Raw genomic sequence first — 23,001 nt, 5'->3', positions numbered from 1 at the left:
CCTCCCAGGAACCCGGTAGCAGGGCGGCCGCAGCGTCTCGCGCAACCCAACCGTCCGCCGGCTGGCCGCCGTCGCTAAGTGGCCTGCGGGGGACGTGCTCCCGCTGTGCCGTGGGGGCCCAGCCTGGTGTCTTCTCTGAGGCCCCGCGGCTGCCGCTCCCCGCAAGGGGATAGCCGCGGAGGTGGGGACCACCTCCTCATGGGGACGTACACCCAGCTCTCCACGTCGGATTCCGGATTCCGGGGCTCTCTGTCCTGCCAGAAGGCCCAGCTGGCCTGCGGGTCCTCAGAGTGGCAAAAACATCCGAAAACTGAGATTGAGGGTCCGGTGGGTGTCTGCACTTTTGTGCTGGGCACCCCAGGGAGGCCCGGGGGCTGGCTGGACAACGCGGTCTGCTGGGCTGGGGGGGGGTTTGGAGGAGCAACTGATGCCCTTTGCACTTTGGGTAGCAAGTGTCTGAGGTGTCTCTGGGCCCTGTGCCATGTGGGGGCGGGGGCGGGGGCGGGGTGGGAGGAGGAGGAGGAGAAGGAGGAGGAGGAGGAGGAGGAGGAGGAGGTGGGAAGGGCCCGGGCCTGCAGTCCTGTTCCCCGGGGTGGCACAGCATGTGGCTTCTTCCACAGGCTGCTTGGCCTGGGCTCCCTGCACCTGGGCCTTTGGAGGACTGGCCCTGTGCTTGCCAACACTTCCTGCAGGGACCCAGAGCTGGGAGGTTGCATCTCTCAGCCCTGGGTCGGGCAGAGCCCCAGCGGGCCATGCCCACAACCTCTCTCAGCAGGGGTCCCCCAGAAGGCTCCTTTGGGACCAGGATTCTCTTGCGGGTGACTCTTTAAGGTCTGGCCCCTGGATGGAGGGGCACCAGGAGTAGAGGAGCAGGAAGGGGAAGGGGGTGGCCATGCGAGGGGACACTTTCAGGCCAAGTCCCAGCTTCAGTCTGATCCTCCTGGGAACCCCGGGGTGGACATCACACCTCCTGGTTGCCCCGCTCTGAGACAAGGAGCCGGGCTTCGCATTCCCACAGCAGCCAGTCGTGGGCTGAGGACACCTGGGGCGTTGGGAACTCCCTGGCTTCTCCTTGGTTTAACATCTGGAGCTGCTTGTGAATTGTGCCGCCACACACACCCGAGTGCAGGTGTCTTCTGCACAGACTGCGGGCCTCGCTCTTCTGAATGCCGCTAGCTCGCCACCCACCCACGGGTGAACCTGGTCAGGGTACTTTCTCTCAGGGGCAGACTCTGATCCGGGCGGGCTACCGGTGTCTCTGTTTGCTCCTTTCTTTCTTCCACTTCGGGAAAGGCTTCCTTACTGGGTGTGGAAATCTCCTATGCCTTTCCTCGCCTATTCTGTCAGCTCTAAAATTCTCTTTCGGTTGCCACCCTCACAGATGGATTAGGAAACTCTTTGCGGTGCACTCATTAGTGAAATGACCTCAATGACGCTGGAATCCAATATCTAATCGCCAATTTTTAGCGAGTCCACACGCCAGGGTGGTCGGGGTCCAATGCAGCCCCGGCCAGGCCCAGGCCCCTTGGACTGGGCCACAGGAGGACACAGAGGAGGGTCCCGGCCCCCACGGTAGGTAGAGGTGCGGGCAGTTCTCCAAGGGCTTGGGTGTTTTCCAGAGGGAGGAGATGGAGGGGACTGATTTCTTCAGCGCCCCACAAACCACGCCACCCCACCCCACCCATGGGACACATCCCGAGAGAGAGAGAGAGAGAGAGAGACAGACGCCCCATACACTGGCTCCCCTCCCCCGTGCGCTGTGCCCCAGCCCTGGCCCGGGGGAATAGGCGGCCGCCGGGCCACAGGGTGGGGGGCGCAGCTGAAAGGGGTTGTGGGGGAGGGCCGCCCCTGGCTGGGGTCAAAGGGCGAGCGCCCCGCCCCTCCCGCCCGTGCGCAGTCAGCGGCCCCGGCGCGCTGGGGGTGGGGGGCGGGGAGGTGAAGGAGGCCAGGCGAGGAGAGGAGGGGGGCTGGAAGGGCTCCACCTTGGCGGGTCCAGCCGTGGAGGCGCATCTTGTGTGAGTGTGAGTGAGTGAGTGCGTGTGAGTGTGAGTGTGTGTGTATACAGAGACAGCCCCCAACCCCGGCCCGCCGCTCCCTGCCCGCCCCGCCCGTCACCCCCGTCCCTTGGAGCCCGCGGGACCCGGCCGGCGAACTCAACAGGCCCGACCCGGCGCGGGGCCTGGGGCGGGAGGAGGCGGCGGGGAAGCGCAGAGAGGCTCGGCTTCTTGAGCGGGGCAGGGGCGCCCTCCGCCGTCCACGGCCACACCACCCCGAACGCGCCCGATCCCGTCTGGTCTCGGAAGCTAAGCAGGGTCGGGCCTGGTTAGAACTTGGATGGGAGACCGCCCGGGAATACCGGGTGCCGTAGGCTTCTTCTTTTTTTTTTTGCCTCTGGTTCTGTCGCGTTTCTGGGAGTGCGGGGGCGGCCCGGGGTGGGGGTGACCCCCACCCTCAGCGCCCGCCGCGGTGCCTGGCGCCCCAGCCCGCACCGTGGGGCCTCCTCTTGTCCCGAGCCGTGACACCGCCGCCACGCGGCAGCATGCGTGGCTTCTGGACTGTCAGGTCTCAGACCAAAGGTCTGCTCTGTGGGAGCCGACACGCTGGAGGAAACCTTGAGAGTCTGAGAGGGGAGGGAGTTCCAGAAGAAGGCCAGGATGTCATTTTGAGGGAGTATGTGACCAGAACTCCTCCCGTTGCTTTTGGGGTTCTATGGGCTACACGTAGGAATCTTTGGTGGTGGCACCTGATGTTCGGGGATCCGGAGTCACACCCAGACCTGCTCCACAGGCCTCCTTTTACTTTTCTCTTCGGATTCATTTTTTTTTTTTTTTTTTTTGAGACAGAGTCTCGGTTTGTTGCCCAGGCTAGAGTGAGTGCCGTGGCGTCAGCCTAGCTCACAGCAACTTCAAACTCCTGGGCTCGAGTGATCCTTCTGCCTCAGCCTCCCGGGTAGCTGGGACTGCAGGCATGCGCCACCATGCCCCGCTAATTTTTTATATATATATCAGTTGGCCAATTAATTTCTTTCTATTTATAGTAGAGACGGGGTCTCGCTCTTGCTCAGGCTGGTTTTGAACTCCTGACCTTGAGCAATCCGCCCGCCTCGGCCTCCCAAGAGCTAGGATTACAGGCGTGAGCCACAGCGCCCGGCCGGATTCATTATTTTTAAAAAGTGTCTCTTATCTCTATTATTGCATTTTCTTTTCTCTCTCTTTTCAAGCAGATGATGGGAGTCCAAGTATTAAGGTGACATGTGTTGCCCGTGCCCCCCTCCCCCCCCCCGTGTTCTTATTCATTTACCCCTCATGTTGTTCCAGCATATTGTGGGGGCACCAATGTTAAGGACGGGTGCGTTGCCCTCTCCCAGCCTCCCCCCTCGGGTCAGAGCTTCAAGTGCGCCCATCCCCCAGTCGGTGCGTACCCACCCCATTCCTAATGGATGTGTATGCCCATCCCCTCCCCCCACCCGCCCGACACCCACCCGAAGAAGGTGATTCCTCTGTGTCCACTTAGGTGTCCATGGGTTCGTACCCATTTGCTGGTGAGCGCGAGCACGTGGTGCTCGTGTGTCCATTCTTGGGATACTTGGCTTACTGGAACGGGTTCCAGCTCTGGCCAGGAGAACCACGAGAGGTGCCCCCTCACCGCTGCTCCTCATAGCCGAATAGCACTCCGTGGTGTCCACGCGCCACATTTTATTTACCCACTCGTGGGTCGATGGGCACTCGGGTGGCTTCCAGGTCTTTGCGATTGTGACTTGTGCCCTGACACTAACCCTAACCCTTACCCAGCCCGTCTCCTCCACGGCCCCTGCCTGACTGACTCCTTCCCGCCCGGCCTATCACCTGTCACCGTCCTCTGCCCCTGCCTGACACGCTCCTCCCCGCCCGGGCCGTCACCGTCCTCGGCCCCTGCCTGACGGGGCTCCTCCGTGGCCTGGGCCTTCCAAGGGCTTGGTGTGGACGCTGGTTCCAGGACGCCCTCCCAGGAACCCGGTAGCAGGGCGGCCGCAGCGTCTCGCGCAACCCAACCGTCCGCCGGCTGGCCGCCGTCGCTAAGTGGCCTGCGGGGGACGTGCTCCCGCTGTGCCGTGGGGGCCCAGCCTGGTGTCTTCTCTGAGGCCCCGCGGCTGCCGCTCCCCGCAAGGGGATAGCCGCGGAGGTGGGGACCGCCTCCTCATGGGGACGTACACCCAGCTCTCCACGTCGGATTCCGGATTCCGGGGCTCTCTGTCCTGCCAGAAGGCCCAGCCGGCCTGCGGGTCCTCAGAGTGGCAAAAACATCCGAAAACTGAGATTGAGGGTCCGGTGGGTGTCTGCACTTTTGTGCTGGGCACCCCAGGGAGGCCCGGGGGCTGGCTGGACAACGCGGTCTGCTGGGCTGGGGGGGGGTTTGGAGGAGCAACTGATGCCCTTTGCACTTTGGGTAGCAAGTGTCTGAGGTGTCTCTGGGCCCTGTGCCATGTGGGGGCGGGGGCGGGGGCGGGGTGGGAGGAGGAGGAGGAGAAGGAGGAGGAGGAGGAGGAGGAGGAGGAGGTGGGAAGGGCCCGGGCCTGCAGTCCTGTTCCCCGGGGTGGCACAGCATGTGGCTTCTTCCACAGGCTGCTTGGCCTGGGCTCCCTGCACCTGGGCCTTTGGAGGACTGGCCCTGTGCTTGCCAACACTTCCTGCAGGGACCCAGAGCTGGGAGGTTGCATCTCTCAGCCCTGGGTCGGGCAGAGCCCCAGCGGGCCATGCCCACAACCTCTCTCAGCAGGGGTCCCCCAGAAGGCTCCTTTGGGACCAGGATTCTCTTGCGGGTGACTCTTTAAGGTCTGGCCCCTGGATGGAGGGGCACCAGGAGTAGAGGAGCAGGAAGGGGAAGGGGGTGGCCATGCGAGGGGACACTTTCAGGCCAAGTCCCAGCTTCAGTCTGATCCTCCTGGGAACCCCGGGGTGGACATCACACCTCCTGGTTGCCCCGCTCTGAGACAAGGAGCCGGGCTTCGCATTCCCACAGCAGCCAGTCGTGGGCTGAGGACACCTGGGGCGTTGGGAACTCCCTGGCTTCTCCTTGGTTTAACATCTGGAGCTGCTTGTGAATTGTGCCGCCACACACACCCGAGTGCAGGTGTCTTCTGCACAGACTGCGGGCCTCCCTCTTCTGAATGCCGCTAGCTCGCGACCCACCCACGGGTGAACCTGGTCAGGGTACTTTCTCTCAGGGGCAGACTCTGATCCGGGCGGGCTACCGGTGTCTCTGTTTGCTCCTTTCTTTCTTCCACTTCGGGAAAGGCTTCCTTACTGGGTGTGGAAATCTCCTATGCCTTTCCTCGCCTATTCTGTCAGCTCTAAAATTCTCTTTCGGTTGCCACCCTCACAGATGGATTAGGAAACTCTTTGCGGTGCACTCATTAGTGAAATGACCTCAATGACGCTGGAATCCAATATCTAATCGCCAATTTTTAGCGAGTCCACACGCCAGGGTGGTCGGGGTCCAATGCAGCCCCGGCCAGGCCCAGGCCCCTTGGACTGGGCCACAGGAGGACACAGAGGAGGGTCCCGGTCCCCACGGTAGGTAGAGGTGCGGGCAGTTCTCCAAGGGCTTGGGTGTTTTCCAGAGGGAGGAGATGGAGGGGACTGATTTCTTCAGCGCCCCACAAACCACGCCACCCCACCCCACCCATGGGACACATCCCGAGAGAGAGAGAGAGACGCCCCATACACTGGCTCCCCTCCCCCGTGCGCTGTGCCCCAGCCCTGGCCCGGGGGAATAGGCGGCCGCCGGGCCACAGGGTGGGGGGCGCAGCTGAAAGGGGTTGTGGGGGAGGGCCGCCCCTGGCTGGGGTCAAAGGGCGAGCGCCCCGCCCCTCCCGCCCGTGCGCAGTCAGCGGCCCCGGCGCGCTGGGGGTGGGGGGCGGGGAGGTGAAGGAGGCCAGGCGAGGAGAGGAGGGGGGCTGGAAGGGCTCCACCTTGGCGGGTCCAGCCGTGGAGGCGCATCTTGTGTGAGTGTGAGTGAGTGAGTGCGTGTGAGTGTGAGTGTGTGTGTATACAGAGACAGCCCCCAACCCCGGCCCGCCGCTCCCTGCCCGCCCCGCCCGTCACCCCCGTCCCTTGGAGCCCGCGGGACCCGGCCGGCGAACTCAACAGGCCCGACCCGGCGCGGGGCCTGGGGCGGGAGGAGGCGGCGGGGAAGCGCAGAGAGGCTCGGCTTCTTGAGCGGGGCAGGGGCGCCCTCCGCCGTCCACGGCCACACCACCCCGAACGCGCCCGATCCCGTCTGGTCTCGGAAGCTAAGCAGGGTCGGGCCTGGTTAGAACTTGGATGGGAGACCGCCCGGGAATACCGGGTGCCGTAGGCTTCTTCTTTTTTTTTTTGCCTCTGGTTCTGTCGCGTTTCTGGGAGTGCGGGGGCGGCCCGGGGTGGGGGTGACCCCCACCCTCAGCGCCCGCCGCGGTGCCTGGCGCCCCAGCCCGCACCGTGGGGCCTCCTCTTGTCCCGAGCCGTGACACCGCCGCCACGCGGCAGCATGCGTGGCTTCTGGACTGTCAGGTCTCAGACCAAAGGTCTGCTCTGTGGGAGCCGACACGCTGGAGGAAACCTTGAGAGTCTGAGAGGGGAGGGAGTTCCAGAAGAAGGCCAGGATGTCATTTTGAGGGAGTATGTGACCAGAACTCCTCCCGTTGCTTTTGGGGTTCTATGGGCTACACGTAGGAATCTTTGGTGGTGGCACCTGATGTTCGGGGATCCGGAGTCACACCCAGACCTGCTCCACAGGCCTCCTTTTACTTTTCTCTTCGGATTCATTTTTTTTTTTTTTTTTTTTGAGACAGAGTCTCGGTTTGTTGCCCAGGCTAGAGTGAGTGCCGTGGCGTCAGCCTAGCTCACAGCAACTTCAAACTCCTGGGCTCGAGTGATCCTTCTGCCTCAGCCTCCCGGGTAGCTGGGACTGCAGGCATGCGCCACCATGCCCCGCTAATTTTTTATATATATATCAGTTGGCCAATTAATTTCTTTCTATTTATAGTAGAGACGGGGTCTCGCTCTTGCTCAGGCTGGTTTTGAACTCCTGACCTTGAGCAATCCGCCCGCCTCGGCCTCCCAAGAGCTAGGATTACAGGCGTGAGCCACAGCGCCCGGCCGGATTCATTATTTTTAAAAAGTGTCTCTTATCTCTATTATTGCATTTTCTTTTCTCTCTCTTTTCAAGCAGATGATGGGAGTCCAAGTATTAAGGTGACATGTGTTGCCCGTGCCCCCCTCCCCCCCCCCGTGTTCTTATTCATTTACCCCTCATGTTGTTCCAGCATATTGTGGGGGCACCAATGTTAAGGACGGGTGCGTTGCCCTCTCCCAGCCTCCCCCCTCGGGTCAGAGCTTCAAGTGCGCCCATCCCCCAGTCGGTGCGTACCCACCCCATTCCTAATGGATGTGTATGCCCATCCCCTCCCCCCACCCGCCCGACACCCACCCGAAGAAGGTGATTCCTCTGTGTCCACTTAGGTGTCCATGGGTTCGTACCCATTTGCTGGTGAGCGCGAGCACGTGGTGCTCGTGTGTCCATTCTTGGGATACTTGGCTTACTGGAACGGGTTCCAGCTCTGGCCAGGAGAACCACGAGAGGTGCCCCCTCACCGCTGCTCCTCATAGCCGAATAGCACTCCGTGGTGTCCACGCGCCACATTTTATTTACCCACTCGTGGGTCGATGGGCACTCGGGTGGCTTCCAGGTCTTTGCGATTGTGACTTGTGCCCTGACACTAACCCTAACCCTTACCCAGCCCGTCTCCTCCACGGCCCCTGCCTGACTGACTCCTTCCCGCCCGGCCTATCACCTGTCACCGTCCTCTGCCCCTGCCTGACACGCTCCTCCCCGCCCGGGCCGTCACCGTCCTCGGCCCCTGCCTGACGGGGCTCCTCCGTGGCCTGGGCCTTCCAAGGGCTTGGTGTGGACGCTGGTTCCAGGACGCCCTCCCAGGAACCCGGTAGCAGGGCGGCCGCAGCGTCTCGCGCAACCCAACCGTCCGCCGGCTGGCCGCCGTCGCTAAGTGGCCTGCGGGGGACGTGCTCCCGCTGTGCCGTGGGGGCCCAGCCTGGTGTCTTCTCTGAGGCCCCGCGGCTGCCGCTCCCCGCAAGGGGATAGCCGCGGAGGTGGGGACCGCCTCCTCATGGGGACGTACACCCAGCTCTCCACGTCGGATTCCGGATTCCGGGGCTCTCTGTCCTGCCAGAAGGCCCAGCCGGCCTGCGGGTCCTCAGAGTGGCAAAAACATCCGAAAACTGAGATTGAGGGTCCGGTGGGTGTCTGCACTTTTGTGCTGGGCACCCCAGGGAGGCCCGGGGGCTGGCTGGACAACGCGGTCTGCTGGGCTGGGGGGGGGTTTGGAGGAGCAACTGATGCCCTTTGCACTTTGGGTAGCAAGTGTCTGAGGTGTCTCTGGGCCCTGTGCCATGTGGGGGCGGGGGCGGGGGCGGGGTGGGAGGAGGAGGAGGAGAAGGAGGAGGAGGAGGAGGAGGAGGAGGAGGTGGGAAGGGCCCGGGCCTGCAGTCCTGTTCCCCGGGGTGGCACAGCATGTGGCTTCTTCCACAGGCTGCTTGGCCTGGGCTCCCTGCACCTGGGCCTTTGGAGGACTGGCCCTGTGCTTGCCAACACTTCCTGCAGGGACCCAGAGCTGGGAGGTTGCATCTCTCAGCCCTGGGTCGGGCAGAGCCCCAGCGGGCCATGCCCACAACCTCTCTCAGCAGGGGTCCCCCAGAAGGCTCCTTTGGGACCAGGATTCTCTTGCGGGTGACTCTTTAAGGTCTGGCCCCTGGATGGAGGGGCACCAGGAGTAGAGGAGCAGGAAGGGGAAGGGGGTGGCCATGCGAGGGGACACTTTCAGGCCAAGTCCCAGCTTCAGTCTGATCCTCCTGGGAACCCCGGGGTGGACATCACACCTCCTGGTTGCCCCGCTCTGAGACAAGGAGCCGGGCTTCGCATTCCCACAGCAGCCAGTCGTGGGCTGAGGACACCTGGGGCGTTGGGAACTCCCTGGCTTCTCCTTGGTTTAACATCTGGAGCTGCTTGTGAATTGTGCCGCCACACACACCCGAGTGCAGGTGTCTTCTGCACAGACTGCGGGCCTCCCTCTTCTGAATGCCGCTAGCTCGCGACCCACCCACGGGTGAACCTGGTCAGGGTACTTTCTCTCAGGGGCAGACTCTGATCCGGGCGGGCTACCGGTGTCTCTGTTTGCTCCTTTCTTTCTTCCACTTCGGGAAAGGCTTCCTTACTGGGTGTGGAAATCTCCTATGCCTTTCCTCGCCTATTCTGTCAGCTCTAAAATTCTCTTTCGGTTGCCACCCTCACAGATGGATTAGGAAACTCTTTGCGGTGCACTCATTAGTGAAATGACCTCAATGACGCTGGAATCCAATATCTAATCGCCAATTTTTAGCGAGTCCACACGCCAGGGTGGTCGGGGTCCAATGCAGCCCCGGCCAGGCCCAGGCCCCTTGGACTGGGCCACAGGAGGACACAGAGGAGGGTCCCGGTCCCCACGGTAGGTAGAGGTGCGGGCAGTTCTCCAAGGGCTTGGGTGTTTTCCAGAGGGAGGAGATGGAGGGGACTGATTTCTTCAGCGCCCCACAAACCACGCCACCCCACCCCACCCATGGGACACATCCCGAGAGAGAGAGAGAGACGCCCCATACACTGGCTCCCCTCCCCCGTGCGCTGTGCCCCAGCCCTGGCCCGGGGGAATAGGCGGCCGCCGGGCCACAGGGTGGGGGGCGCAGCTGAAAGGGGTTGTGGGGGAGGGCCGCCCCTGGCTGGGGTCAAAGGGCGAGCGCCCCGCCCCTCCCGCCCGTGCGCAGTCAGCGGCCCCGGCGCGCTGGGGGTGGGGGGCGGGGAGGTGAAGGAGGCCAGGCGAGGAGAGGAGGGGGGCTGGAAGGGCTCCACCTTGGCGGGTCCAGCCGTGGAGGCGCATCTTGTGTGAGTGTGAGTGAGTGAGTGCGTGTGAGTGTGAGTGTGTGTGTATACAGAGACAGCCCCCAACCCCGGCCCGCCGCTCCCTGCCCGCCCCGCCCGTCACCCCCGTCCCTTGGAGCCCGCGGGACCCGGCCGGCGAACTCAACAGGCCCGACCCGGCGCGGGGCCTGGGGCGGGAGGAGGCGGCGGGGAAGCGCAGAGAGGCTCGGCTTCTTGAGCGGGGCAGGGGCGCCCTCCGCCGTCCACGGCCACACCACCCCGAACGCGCCCGATCCCGTCTGGTCTCGGAAGCTAAGCAGGGTCGGGCCTGGTTAGAACTTGGATGGGAGACCGCCCGGGAATACCGGGTGCCGTAGGCTTCTTCTTTTTTTTTTTGCCTCTGGTTCTGTCGCGTTTCTGGGAGTGCGGGGGCGGCCCGGGGTGGGGGTGACCCCCACCCTCAGCGCCCGCCGCGGTGCCTGGCGCCCCAGCCCGCACCGTGGGGCCTCCTCTTGTCCCGAGCCGTGACACCGCCGCCACGCGGCAGCATGCGTGGCTTCTGGACTGTCAGGTCTCAGACCAAAGGTCTGCTCTGTGGGAGCCGACACGCTGGAGGAAACCTTGAGAGTCTGAGAGGGGAGGGAGTTCCAGAAGAAGGCCAGGATGTCATTTTGAGGGAGTATGTGACCAGAACTCCTCCCGTTGCTTTTGGGGTTCTATGGGCTACACGTAGGAATCTTTGGTGGTGGCACCTGATGTTCGGGGATCCGGAGTCACACCCAGACCTGCTCCACAGGCCTCCTTTTACTTTTCTCTTCGGATTCATTTTTTTTTTTTTTTTTTTGAGACAGAGTCTCGGTTTGTTGCCCAGGCTAGAGTGAGTGCCGTGGCGTCAGCCTAGCTCACAGCAACTTCAAACTCCTGGGCTCGAGTGATCCTTCTGCCTCAGCCTCCCGGGTAGCTGGGACTGCAGGCATGCGCCACCATGCCCCGCTAATTTTTTATATATATATCAGTTGGCCAATTAATTTCTTTCTATTTATAGTAGAGACGGGGTCTCGCTCTTGCTCAGGCTGGTTTTGAACTCCTGACCTTGAGCAATCCGCCCGCCTCGGCCTCCCAAGAGCTAGGATTACAGGCGTGAGCCACAGCGCCCGGCCGGATTCATTATTTTTAAAAAGTGTCTCTTATCTCTATTATTGCATTTTCTTTTCTCTCTCTTTTCAAGCAGATGATGGGAGTCCAAGTATTAAGGTGACATGTGTTGCCCGTGCCCCCCTCCCCCCCCCGTGTTCTTATTCATTTACCCCTCATGTTGTTCCAGCATATTGTGGGGGCACCAATGTTAAGGACGGGTGCGTTGCCCTCTCCCAGCCTCCCCCCTCGGGTCAGAGCTTCAAGTGCGCCCATCCCCCAGTCGGTGCGTACCCACCCCATTCCTAATGGATGTGTATGCCCATCCCCTCCCCCCACCCGCCCGACACCCACCCGAAGAAGGTGATTCCTCTGTGTCCACTTAGGTGTCCATGGGTTCGTACCCATTTGCTGGTGAGCGCGAGCACGTGGTGCTCGTGTGTCCATTCTTGGGATACTTGGCTTACTGGAACGGGTTCCAGCTCTGGCCAGGAGAACCACGAGAGGTGCCCCCTCACCGCTGCTCCTCATAGCCGAATAGCACTCCGTGGTGTCCACGCGCCACATTTTATTTACCCACTCGTGGGTCGATGGGCACTCGGGTGGCTTCCAGGTCTTTGCGATTGTGACTTGTGCCCTGACACTAACCCTAACCCTTACCCAGCCCGTCTCCTCCACGGCCCCTGCCTGACTGACTCCTTCCCGCCCGGCCTATCACCTGTCACCGTCCTCTGCCCCTGCCTGACACGCTCCTCCCCGCCCGGGCCGTCACCGTCCTCGGCCCCTGCCTGACGGGGCTCCTCCGTGGCCTGGGCCTTCCAAGAGGGCTTGGTGTGGACGCTGGTTCCAGGACGCCCTCCCAGGAACCCGGTAGCAGGGCGGCCGCAGCGTCTCGCGCAACCCAACCGTCCGCCGGCTGGCCGCCGTCGCTAAGTGGCCTGCGGGGGACGTGCTCCCGCTGTGCCGTGGGGGCCCAGCCTGGTGTCTTCTCTGAGGCCCCGCGGCTGCCGCTCCCCGCAAGGGGATAGCCGCGGAGGTGGGGACCGCCTCCTCATGGGGACGTACACCCAGCTCTCCACGTCGGATTCCGGATTCCGGGGCTCTCTGTCCTGCCAGAAGGCCCAGCCGGCCTGCGGGTCCTCAGAGTGGCAAAAACATCCGAAAACTGAGATTGAGGGTCCGGTGGGTGTCTGCACTTTTGTGCTGGGCACCCCAGGGAGGCCCGGGGGCTGGCTGGACAACGCGGTCTGCTGGGCTGGGGGGGGGTTTGGAGGAGCAACTGATGCCCTTTGCACTTTGGGTAGCAAGTGTCTGAGGTGTCTCTGGGCCCTGTGCCATGTGGGGGCGGGGGCGGGGGCGGGGTGGGAGGAGGAGGAGGAGAAGGAGGAGGAGGAGGAGGAGGAGGAGGAGGTGGGAAGGGCCCGGGCCTGCAGTCGTGTTCCCCGGGGTGGCACAGCATGTGGCTTCTTCCACAGGCTGCTTGGCCTGGGCTCCCTGCACCTGGGCCTTTGGAGGACTGGCCCTGTGCTTGCCAACACTTCCTGCAGGGACCCAGAGCTGGGAGGTTGCATCTCTCAGCCCTGGGTCGGGCAGAGCCCCAGCGGGCCATGCCCACAACCTCTCTCAGCAGGGGTCCCCCAGAAGGCTCCTTTGGGACCAGGATTCTCTTGCGGGTGACTCTTTAAGGTCTGGCCCCTGGATGGAGGGGCACCAGGAGTAGAGGAGCAGGAAGGGGAAGGGGGTGGCCATGCGAGGGGACACTTTCAGGCCAAGTCCCAGCTTCAGTCTGATCCTCCTGGGAACCCCGGGGTGGACATCACACCTCCTGGTTGCCCCGCTCTGAGACAAGGAGCCGGGCTTCGCATTCCCACAGCAGCCAGTCGTGGGCTGAGGACACCTGGGGCGTTGGGAACTCCCTGGCTTCTCCTTGGTTTAACATCTGGAGCTGCTTGTGAATTGTGCCGCCACACACACCCGAGTGCAGGTGTCTTCTGCACAGACTGCGGGCCTCCCTCTTCTGAATGCCGCTAGCTCGCGACCCACCCACGGGTGAACCTGGTCAGGGTACTTTCTCTCAGGGGCAGACTCTGATCCGGGCGGGCTACCGGTGTCTCTGTTTGCTCCTTTCTTTCTTCCACTTCGGGAAAGGCTTCCTTACTGGGTGTGGAAATCTCCTATGCCTTTCCTCGCCTATTCTGTCAGCTCTAAAATTCTCTTTCGGTTGCCACCCTCACAGATGGATTAGGAAACTCTTTGCGGTGCACTCATTAGTGAAATGACCTCAATGACGCTGGAATCCAATATCTAATCGCCAATTTTTAGCGAGTCCACACGCCAGGGTGGTCGGGGTCCAATGCAGCCCCGGCCAGGCCCAGGCCCCTTGGACTGGGCCACAGGAGGACACAGAGGAGGGTCCCGGTCCCCACGGTAGGTAGAGGTGCGGGCAGTTCTCCAAGGGCTTGGGTGTTTTCCAGAGGGAGGAGATGGAGGGGACTGATTTCTTCAGCGCCCCACAAACCACGCCACCCCACCCCACCCATGGGACACATCCCGAGAGAGAGAGAGAGACGCCCCATACACTGGCTCCCCTCCCCCGTGCGCTGTGCCCCAGCCCTGGCCCGGGGGAATAGGCGGCCGCCGGGCCACAGGGTGGGGGGCGCAGCTGAAAGGGGTTGTGGGGGAGGGCCGCCCCTGGCTGGGGTCAAAGGGCGAGCGCCCCGCCCCTCCCGCCCGTGCGCAGTCAGCGGCCCCGGCGCGCTGGGGGTGGGGGGCGGGGAGGTGAAGGAGGCCAGGCGAGGAGAGGAGGGGGGCTGGAAGGGCTCCACCTTGGCGGGTCCAGCCGTGGAGGCGCATCTTGTGTGAGTGTGAGTGAGTGAGTGCGTGTGAGTGTGAGTGTGTGTGTATACAGAGACAGCCCCCAACCCCGGCCCGCCGCTCCCTGCCCGCCCCGCCCGTCACCCCCGTCCCTTGGAGCCCGCGGGACCCGGCCGGCGAACTCAACAGGCCCGACCCGGCGCGGGGCCTGGGGCGGGAGGAGGCGGCGGGGAAGCGCAGAGAGGCTCGGCTTCTTGAGCGGGGCAGGGGCGCCCTCCGCCGTCCACGGCCACACCACCCCGAACGCGCCCGATCCCGTCTGGTCTCGGAAGCTAAGCAGGGTCGGGCCTGGTTAGAACTTGGATGGGAGACCGCCCGGGAATACCGGGTGCCGTAGGCTTCTTCTTTTTTTTTTTGCCTCTGGTTCTGTCGCGTTTCTGGGAGTGCGGGGGCGGCCCGGGGTGGGGGTGACCCCCACCCTCAGCGCCCGCCGCGGTGCCTGGCGCCCCAGCCCGCACCGTGGGGCCTCCTCTTGTCCCGAGCCGTGACACCGCCGCCACGCGGCAGCATGCGTGGCTTCTGGACTGTCAGGTCTCAGACCAAAGGTCTGCTCTGTGGGAGCCGACACGCTGGAGGAAACCTTGAGAGTCTGAGAGGGGAGGGAGTTCCAGAAGAAGGCCAGGATGTCATTTTGAGGGAGTATGTGACCAGAACTCCTCCCGTTGCTTTTGGGGTTCTATGGGCTACACGTAGGAATCTTTGGTGGTGGCACCTGATGTTCGGGGATCCGGAGTCACACCCAGACCTGCTCCACAGGCCTCCTTTTACTTTTCTCTTCGGATTCATTTTTTTTTTTTTTTTTTTTGAGACAGAGTCTCGGTTTGTTGCCCAGGCTAGAGTGAGTGCCGTGGCGTCAGCCTAGCTCACAGCAACTTCAAACTCCTGGGCTCGAGTGATCCTTCTGCCTCAGCCTCCCGGGTAGCTGGGACTGCAGGCATGCGCCACCATGCCCCGCTAATTTTTTATATATATATCAGTTGGCCAATTAATTTCTTTCTATTTATAGTAGAGACGGGGTCTCGCTCTTGCTCAGGCTGGTTTTGAACTCCTGACCTTGAGCAATCCGCCCGCCTCGGCCTCCCAAGAGCTAGGATTACAGGCGTGAGCCACAGCGCCCGGCCGGATTCATTATTTTTAAAAAGTGTCTCTTATCTCTATTATTGCATTTTCTTTTCTCTCTCTTTTCAAGCAGATGATGGGAGTCCAAGTATTAAGGTGACATGTGTTGCCCGTGCCCCCCTCCCCCCCCCCGTGTTCTTATTCATTTACCCCTCATGTTGTTCCAGCATATTGTGGGGGCACCAATGTTAAGGACGGGTGCGTTGCCCTCTCCCAGCCTCCCCCCTCGGGTCAGAGCTTCAAGTGCGCCCATCCCCCAGTCGGTGCGTACCCACCCCATTCCTAATGGATGTGTATGCCCATCCCCTCCCCCCACCCGCCCGACACCCACCCGAAGAAGGTGATTCCTCTGTGTCCACTTAGGTGTCCATGGGTTCGTACCCATTTGCTGGTGAGCGCGAGCACGTGGTGCTCGTGTGTCCATTCTTGGGATACTTGGCTTACTGGAACGGGTTCCAGCTCTGGCCAGGAGAACCACGAGAGGTGCCCCCTCACCGCTGCTCCTCATAGCCGAATAGCACTCCGTGGTGTCCACGCGCCACATTTTATTTACCCACTCGTGGGTCGATGGGCACTCGGGTGGCTTCCAGGTCTTTGCGATTGTGACTTGTGCCCTGACACTAACCCTAACCCTTACCCAGCCCGTCTCCTCCACGGCCCCTGCCTGACTGACTCCTTCCCGCCCGGCCTATCACCTGTCACCGTCCTCTGCCCCTGCCTGACACGCTCCTCCCCGCCCGGGCCGTCACCGTCCTCGGCCCCTGCCTGACGGGGCTCCTCCGTGGCCTGGGCCTTCCAAGGGCTTGGTGTGGACGCTGGTTCCAGGACGCCCTCCCAGGAACCCGGTAGCAGGGCGGCCGCAGCGTCTCGCGCAACCCAACCGTCCGCCGGCTGGCCGCCGTCGCTAAGTGGCCTGCGGGGGACGTGCTCCCGCTGTGCCGTGGGGGCCCAGCCTGGTGTCTTCTCTGAGGCCCCGCGGCTGCCGCTCCCCGCAAGGGGATAGCCGCGGAGGTGGGGACCGCCTCCTCATGGGGACGTACACCCAGCTCTCCACGTCGGATTCCGGATTCCGGGGCTCTCTGTCCTGCCAGAAGGCCCAGCCGGCCTGCGGGTCCTCAGAGTGGCAAAAACATCCGAAAACTGAGATTGAGGGTCCGGTGGGTGTCTGCACTTTTGTGCTGGGCACCCCAGGGAGGCCCGGGGGCTGGCTGGACAACGCGGTCTGCTGGGCTGGGGGGGGGTTTGGAGGAGCAACTGATGCCCTTTGCACTTTGGGTAGCAAGTGTCTGAGGTGTCTCTGGGCCCTGTGCCATGTGGGGGCGGGGGCGGGGGCGGGGTGGGAGGAGGAGGAGGAGAAGGAGGAGGAGGAGGAGGAGGAGGAGGAGGTGGGAAGGGCCCGGGCCTGCAGTCCTGTTCCCCGGGGTGGCACAGCATGTGGCTTCTTCCACAGGCTGCTTGGCCTGGGCTCCCTGCACCTGGGCCTTTGGAGGACTGGCCCTGTGCTTGCCAACACTTCCTGCAGGGACCCAGAGCTGGGAGGTTGCATCTCTCAGCCCTGGGTCGGGCAGAGCCCCAGCGGGCCATGCCCACAACCTCTCTCAGCAGGGGTCCCCCAGAAGGCTCCTTTGGGACCAGGATTCTCTTGCGGGTGACTCTTTAAGGTCTGGCCCCTGGATGGAGGGGCACCAGGAGTAGAGGAGCAGGAAGGGGAAGGGGGTGGCCATGCGAGGGGACACTTTCAGGCCAAGTCCCAGCTTCAGTCTGATCCTCCTGGGAACCCCGGGGTGGACATCACACCTCCTGGTTGCCCCGCTCTGAGACAAGGAGCCGGGCTTCGCATTCCCACAGCAGCCAGTCGTGGGCTGAGGACACCTGGGGCGTTGGGAACTCCCTGGCTTCTCCTTGGTTTAACATCTGGAGCTGCTTGTGAATTGTGCCGCCACACACACCCGAGTGCAGGTGTCTTCTGCACAGACTGCGGGCCTCCCTCTTCTGAATGCCGCTAGCTCGCGACCCACCCACGGGTGAACCTGGTCAGGGTACTTTCTCTCAGGGGCAGACTCTGATCCGGGCGGGCTACCGGTGTCTCTGTTTGCTCCTTTCTTTCTTCCACTTCGGGAAAGGCTTCCTTACTGGGTGTGGAAATCTCCTATGCCTTTCCTCGCCTATTCTGTCAGCTCTAAAATTCTCTTTCGGTTGCCACCCTCACAGATGGATTAGGAAACTCTTTGCGGTGCACTCATTAGTGAAATGACCTCAATGACGCTGGAATCCAATATCTAATCGCCAATTTTTAGCGAGTCCACACGCCAGGGTGGTCGGGGTCCAATGCAGCCCCGGCCAGGCCCAGGCCCCTTGGACTGGGCCACAGGAGGACACAGAGGAGGGTCCCGGTCCCCACGGTAGGTAGAGGTGCGGGCAGTTCTCCAAGGGCTTGGGTGTTTTCCAGAGGGAGGAGATGGAGGGGACTGATTTCTTCAGCGCCCCACAAACCACGCCACCCCACCCCACCCATGGGACACATCCCGAGAGAGAGAGAGAGACGCCCCATACACTGGCTCCCCTCCCCCGTGCGCTGTGCCCCAGCCCTGGCCCGGGGGAATAGGCGGCCGCCGGGCCACAGGGTGGGGGGCGCAGCTGAAAGGGGTTGTGGGGGAGGGCCGCCCCTGGCTGGGGTCAAAGGGCGAGCGCCCCGCCCCTCCCGCCCGTGCGCAGTCAGCGGCCCCGGCGCGCTGGGGGTGGGGGGCGGGGAGGTGAAGGAGGCCAGGCGAGGAGAGGAGGGGGGCTGGAAGGGCTCCACCTTGGCGGGTCCAGCCGTGGAGGCGCATCTTGTGTGAGTGTGAGTGAGTGAGTGCGTGTGAGTGTGAGTGTGTGTGTATACAGAGACAGCCCCCAACCCCGGCCCGCCGCTCCCTGCCCGCCCCGCCCGTCACCCCCGTCCCTTGGAGCCCGCGGGACCCGGCCGGCGAACTCAACAGGCCCGACCCGGCGCGGGGCCTGGGGCGGGAGGAGGCGGCGGGGAAGCGCAGAGAGGCTCGGCTTCTTGAGCGGGGCAGGGGCGCCCTCCGCCGTCCACGGCCACACCACCCCGAACGCGCCCGATCCCGTCTGGTCTCGGAAGCTAAGCAGGGTCGGGCCTGGTTAGAACTTGGATGGGAGACCGCCCGGGAATACCGGGTGCCGTAGGCTTCTTCTTTTTTTTTTTGCCTCTGGTTCTGTCGCGTTTCTGGGAGTGCGGGGGCGGCCCGGGGTGGGGGTGACCCCCACCCTCAGCGCCCGCCGCGGTGCCTGGCGCCCCAGCCCGCACCGTGGGGCCTCCTCTTGTCCCGAGCCGTGACACCGCCGCCACGCGGCAGCATGCGTGGCTTCTGGACTGTCAGGTCTCAGACCAAAGGTCTGCTCTGTGGGAGCCGACACGCTGGAGGAAACCTTGAGAGTCTGAGAGGGGAGGGAGTTCCAGAAGAAGGCCAGGATGTCATTTTGAGGGAGTATGTGACCAGAACTCCTCCCGTTGCTTTTGGGGTTCTATGGGCTACACGTAGGAATCTTTGGTGGTGGCACCTGATGTTCGGGGATCCGGAGTCACACCCAGACCTGCTCCACAGGCCTCCTTTTACTTTTCTCTTCGGATTCATTTTTTTTTTTTTTTTTTTGAGACAGAGTCTCGGTTTGTTGCCCAGGCTAGAGTGAGTGCCGTGGCGTCAGCCTAGCTCACAGCAACTTCAAACTCCTGGGCTCGAGTGATCCTTCTGCCTCAGCCTCCCGGGTAGCTGGGACTGCAGGCATGCGCCACCATGCCCCGCTAATTTTTTATATATATATCAGTTGGCCAATTAATTTCTTTCTATTTATAGTAGAGACGGGGTCTCGCTCTTGCTCAGGCTGGTTTTGAACTCCTGACCTTGAGCAATCCGCCCGCCTCGGCCTCCCAAGAGCTAGGATTACAGGCGTGAGCCACAGCGCCCGGCCGGATTCATTATTTTTAAAAAGTGTCTCTTATCTCTATTATTGCATTTTCTTTTCTCTCTCTTTTCAAGCAGATGATGGGAGTCCAAGTATTAAGGTGACATGTGTTGCCCGTGCCCCCCTCCCCCCCCCGTGTTCTTATTCATTTACCCCTCATGTTGTTCCAGCATATTGTGGGGGCACCAATGTTAAGGACGGGTGCGTTGCCCTCTCCCAGCCTCCCCCCTCGGGTCAGAGCTTCAAGTGCGCCCATCCCCCAGTCGGTGCGTACCCACCCCATTCCTAATGGATGTGTATGCCCATCCCCTCCCCCCACCCGCCCGACACCCACCCGAAGAAGGTGATTCCTCTGTGTCCACTTAGGTGTCCATGGGTTCGTACCCATTTGCTGGTGAGCGCGAGCACGTGGTGCTCGTGTGTCCATTCTTGGGATACTTGGCTTACTGGAACGGGTTCCAGCTCTGGCCAGGAGAACCACGAGAGGTGCCCCCTCACCGCTGCTCCTCATAGCCGAATAGCACTCCGTGGTGTCCACGCGCCACATTTTATTTACCCACTCGTGGGTCGATGGGCACTCGGGTGGCTTCCAGGTCTTTGCGATTGTGACTTGTGCCCTGACACTAACCCTAACCCTTACCCAGCCCGTCTCCTCCACGGCCCCTGCCTGACTGACTCCTTCCCGCCCGGCCTATCACCTGTCACCGTCCTCTGCCCCTGCCTGACACGCTCCTCCCCGCCCGGGCCGTCACCGTCCTCGGCCCCTGCCTGACGGGGCTCCTCCGTGGCCTGGGCCTTCCAAGGGCTTGGTGTGGACGCTGGTTCCAGGACGCCCTCCCAGGAACCCGGTAGCAGGGCGGCCGCAGCGTCTCGCGCAACCCAACCGTCCGCCGGCTGGCCGCCGTCGCTAAGTGGCCTGCGGGGGACGTGCTCCCGCTGTGCCGTGGGGGCCCAGCCTGGTGTCTTCTCTGAGGCCCCGCGGCTGCCGCTCCCCGCAAGGGGATAGCCGCGGAGGTGGGGACCGCCTCCTCATGGGGACGTACACCCAGCTCTCCACGTCGGATTCCGGATTCCGGGGCTCTCTGTCCTGCCAGAAGGCCCAGCTGGCCTGCGGGTCCTCAGAGTGGCAAAAACATCCGAAAACTGAGATTGAGGGTCCGGTGGGTGTCTGCACTTTTGTGCTGGGCACCCCAGGGAGGCCCGGGGGCTGGCTGGACAACGCGGTCTGCTGGGCTGGGGGGGGGTTTGGAGGAGCAACTGATGCCCTTTGCACTTTGGGTAGCAAGTGTCTGAGGTGTCTCTGGGCCCTGTGCCATGTGGGGGCGGGGGCGGGGGCGGGGTGGGAGGAGGAGGAGGAGGAGGAGGAGGAGGAGGAGGTGGGAAGGGCCCGGGCCTGCAGTCGTGTTCCCCGGGGTGGCACAGCATGTGGCTTCTTCCACAGGCTGCTTGGCCTGGGCTCCCTGCACCTGGGCCTTTGGAGGACTGGCCCTGTGCTTGCCAACACTTCCTGCAGGGACCCAGAGCTGGGAGGTTGCATCTCTCAGCCCTGGGTCGGGCAGAGCCCCAGCGGGCCATGCCCACAACCTCTCTCAGCAGGGGTCCCCCAGAAGGCTCCTTTGGGACCAGGATTCTCTTGCGGGTGACTCTTTAAGGTCTGGCCCCTGGATGGAGGGGCACCAGGAGTAGAGGAGCAGGAAGGGGAAGGGGGTGGCCATGCGAGGGGACACTTTCAGGCCAAGTCCCAGCTTCAGTCTGATCCTCCTGGGAACCCCGGGGTGGACATCACACCTCCTGGTTGCCCCGCTCTGAGACAAGGAGCCGGGCTTCGCATTCCCACAGCAGCCAGTCGTGGGCTGAGGACACCTGGGGCGTTGGGAACTCCCTGGCTTCTCCTTGGTTTAACATCTGGAGCTGCTTGTGAATTGTGCCGCCACACACACCCGAGTGCAGGTGTCTTCTGCACAGACTGCGGGCCTCGCTCTTCTGAATGCCGCTAGCTCGCGACCCACCCACGGGTGAACCTGGTCAGGGTACTTTCTCTCAGGGGCAGACTCTGATCCGGGCGGGCTACCGGTGTCTCTGTTTGCTCCTTTCTTTCTTCCACTTCGGGAAAGGCTTCCTTACTGGGTGTGGAAATCTCCTATGCCTTTCCTCGCCTATTCTGTCAGCTCTAAAATTCTCTTTCGGTTGCCACCCTCACAGATGGATTAGGAAACTCTTTGCGGTGCACTCATTAGTGAAATGACCTCAATGACGCTGGAATCCAATATCTAATCGCCAATTTTTAGCGAGTCCACACGCCAGGGTGGTCGGGGTCCAATGCAGCCCCGGCCAGGCCCAGGCCCCTTGGACTGGGCCACAGGAGGACACAGAGGAGGGTCCCGGCCCCCACGGTAGGTAGAGGTGCGGGCAGTTCTCCAAGGGCTTGGGTGTTTTCCAGAGGGAGGAGATGGAGGGGACTGATTTCTTCAGCGCCCCACAAACCACGCCACCCCACCCCACCCATGGGACACATCCCGAGAGAGAGAGAGAGACGCCCCATACACTGGCTCCCCTCCCCCGTGCGCTGTGCCCCAGCCCTGGCCCGGGGGAATAGGCGGCCGCCGGGCCACAGGGTGGGGGGCGCAGCTGAAAGGGGTTGTGGGGGAGGGCCGCCCCTGGCTGGGGTCAAAGGGCGAGCGCCCCGCCCCTCCCGCCCGTGCGCAGTCAGCGGCCCCGGCGCGCTGGGGGTGGGGGGCGGGGAGGTGAAGGAGGCCAGGCGAGGAGAGGAGGGGGGCTGGAAGGGCTCCACCTTGGCGGGTCCAGCCGTGGAGGCGCATCTTGTGTGAGTGTGAGTGAGTGAGTGCGTGTGAGTGTGAGTGTGTGTGTATACAGAGACAGCCCCCAACCCCGGCCCGCCGCTCCCTGCCCGCCCCGCCCGTCACCCCCGTCCCTCGGAGCCCGCGGGACCCGGCCGGCGAACTCAACAGGCCCGACCCGGCGCGGGGCCTGGGGCGGGAGGAGGCGGCGGGGAAGCGCAGAGAGGCTCGGCTTCTTGAGCGGGGCAGGGGCGCCCTCCGCCGTCCACGGCCACACCACCCCGAACGCGCCCGATCCCGTCTGGTCTCGGAAGCTAAGCAGGGTCGGGCCTGGTTAGAACTTGGATGGGAGACCGCCCGGGAATACCGGGTGCCGTAGGCTTCTTCTTTTTTTTTTTGCCTCTGGTTCTGTCGCGTTTCTGGGAGTGCGGGGGCGGCCCGGGGTGGGGGTGACCCCCACCCTCAGCGCCCGCCGCGGTGCCTGGCGCCCCAGCCCGCACCGTGGGGCCTCCTCTTGTCCCGAGCCGTGACACCGCCGCCACGCGGCAGCATGCGTGGCTTCTGGACTGTCAGGTCTCAGACCAAAGGTCTGCTCTGTGGGAGCCGACACGCTGGAGGAAACCTTGAGAGTCTGAGAGGGGAGGGAGTTCCAGAAGAAGGCCAGGATGTCATTTTGAGGGAGTATGTGACCAGAACTCCTCCCGTTGCTTTTGGGGTTCTATGGGCTACACGTAGGAATCTTTGGTGGTGGCACCTGATGTTCGGGGATCCGGAGTCACACCCAGACCTGCTCCACAGGCCTCCTTTTACTTTTCTCTTCGGATTCATTTTTTTTTTTTTTTTTTTTGAGACAGAGTCTCGGTTTGTTGCCCAGGCTAGAGTGAGTGCCGTGGCGTCAGCCTAGCTCACAGCAACTTCAAACTCCTGGGCTCGAGTGATCCTTCTGCCTCAGCCTCCCGGGTAGCTGGGACTGCAGGCATGCGCCACCATGCCCCGCTAATTTTTTATATATATATCAGTTGGCCAATTAATTTCTTTCTATTTATAGTAGAGACGGGGTCTCGCTCTTGCTCAGGCTGGTTTTGAACTCCTGACCTTGAGCAATCCGCCCGCCTCGGCCTCCCAAGAGCTAGGATTACAGGCGTGAGCCACAGCGCCCGGCCGGATTCATTATTTTTAAAAAGTG

At 62.8% G+C, this 23,001-nt stretch overlaps 6 pseudogenes; all 6 read left to right on the top strand.

The window, feature by feature from the left end:
* The first annotated feature begins 2,252 nt into the window (after positions 1-2,252).
* LOC142868839 (uncharacterized) lies at positions 2,253-2,371 on the top strand (annotated as a pseudogene).
* A 3,849-nt stretch (positions 2,372-6,220) lies between these two features.
* Positions 6,221-6,339, top strand: LOC142868838 (uncharacterized; annotated as a pseudogene).
* Positions 6,340-10,188: 3,849 nt separating this feature from the next.
* Positions 10,189-10,307, top strand: LOC142868836 (uncharacterized; annotated as a pseudogene).
* Positions 10,308-14,156: 3,849 nt separating this feature from the next.
* LOC142868835 (uncharacterized) lies at positions 14,157-14,275 on the top strand (annotated as a pseudogene).
* Positions 14,276-18,124: 3,849 nt separating this feature from the next.
* On the top strand, positions 18,125-18,243 carry LOC142868833 (uncharacterized; annotated as a pseudogene).
* A 3,835-nt stretch (positions 18,244-22,078) lies between these two features.
* Positions 22,079-22,197, top strand: LOC142868832 (uncharacterized; annotated as a pseudogene).
* Positions 22,198-23,001: the final 804 nt, after the last annotated feature.

This window comes from Microcebus murinus, unplaced genomic scaffold (assembly GCF_040939455.1).
Source record: "Microcebus murinus isolate Inina unplaced genomic scaffold, M.murinus_Inina_mat1.0 scaf043_hap2_Mmur4.0, whole genome shotgun sequence".
In the NCBI taxonomy this organism is placed as follows: Eukaryota; Metazoa; Chordata; class Mammalia; order Primates; family Cheirogaleidae; genus Microcebus; species Microcebus murinus.
The sequence above is the reverse complement of the archived record's forward strand: the minus strand, read 5'-3'. Positions and strand labels throughout refer to the sequence as shown.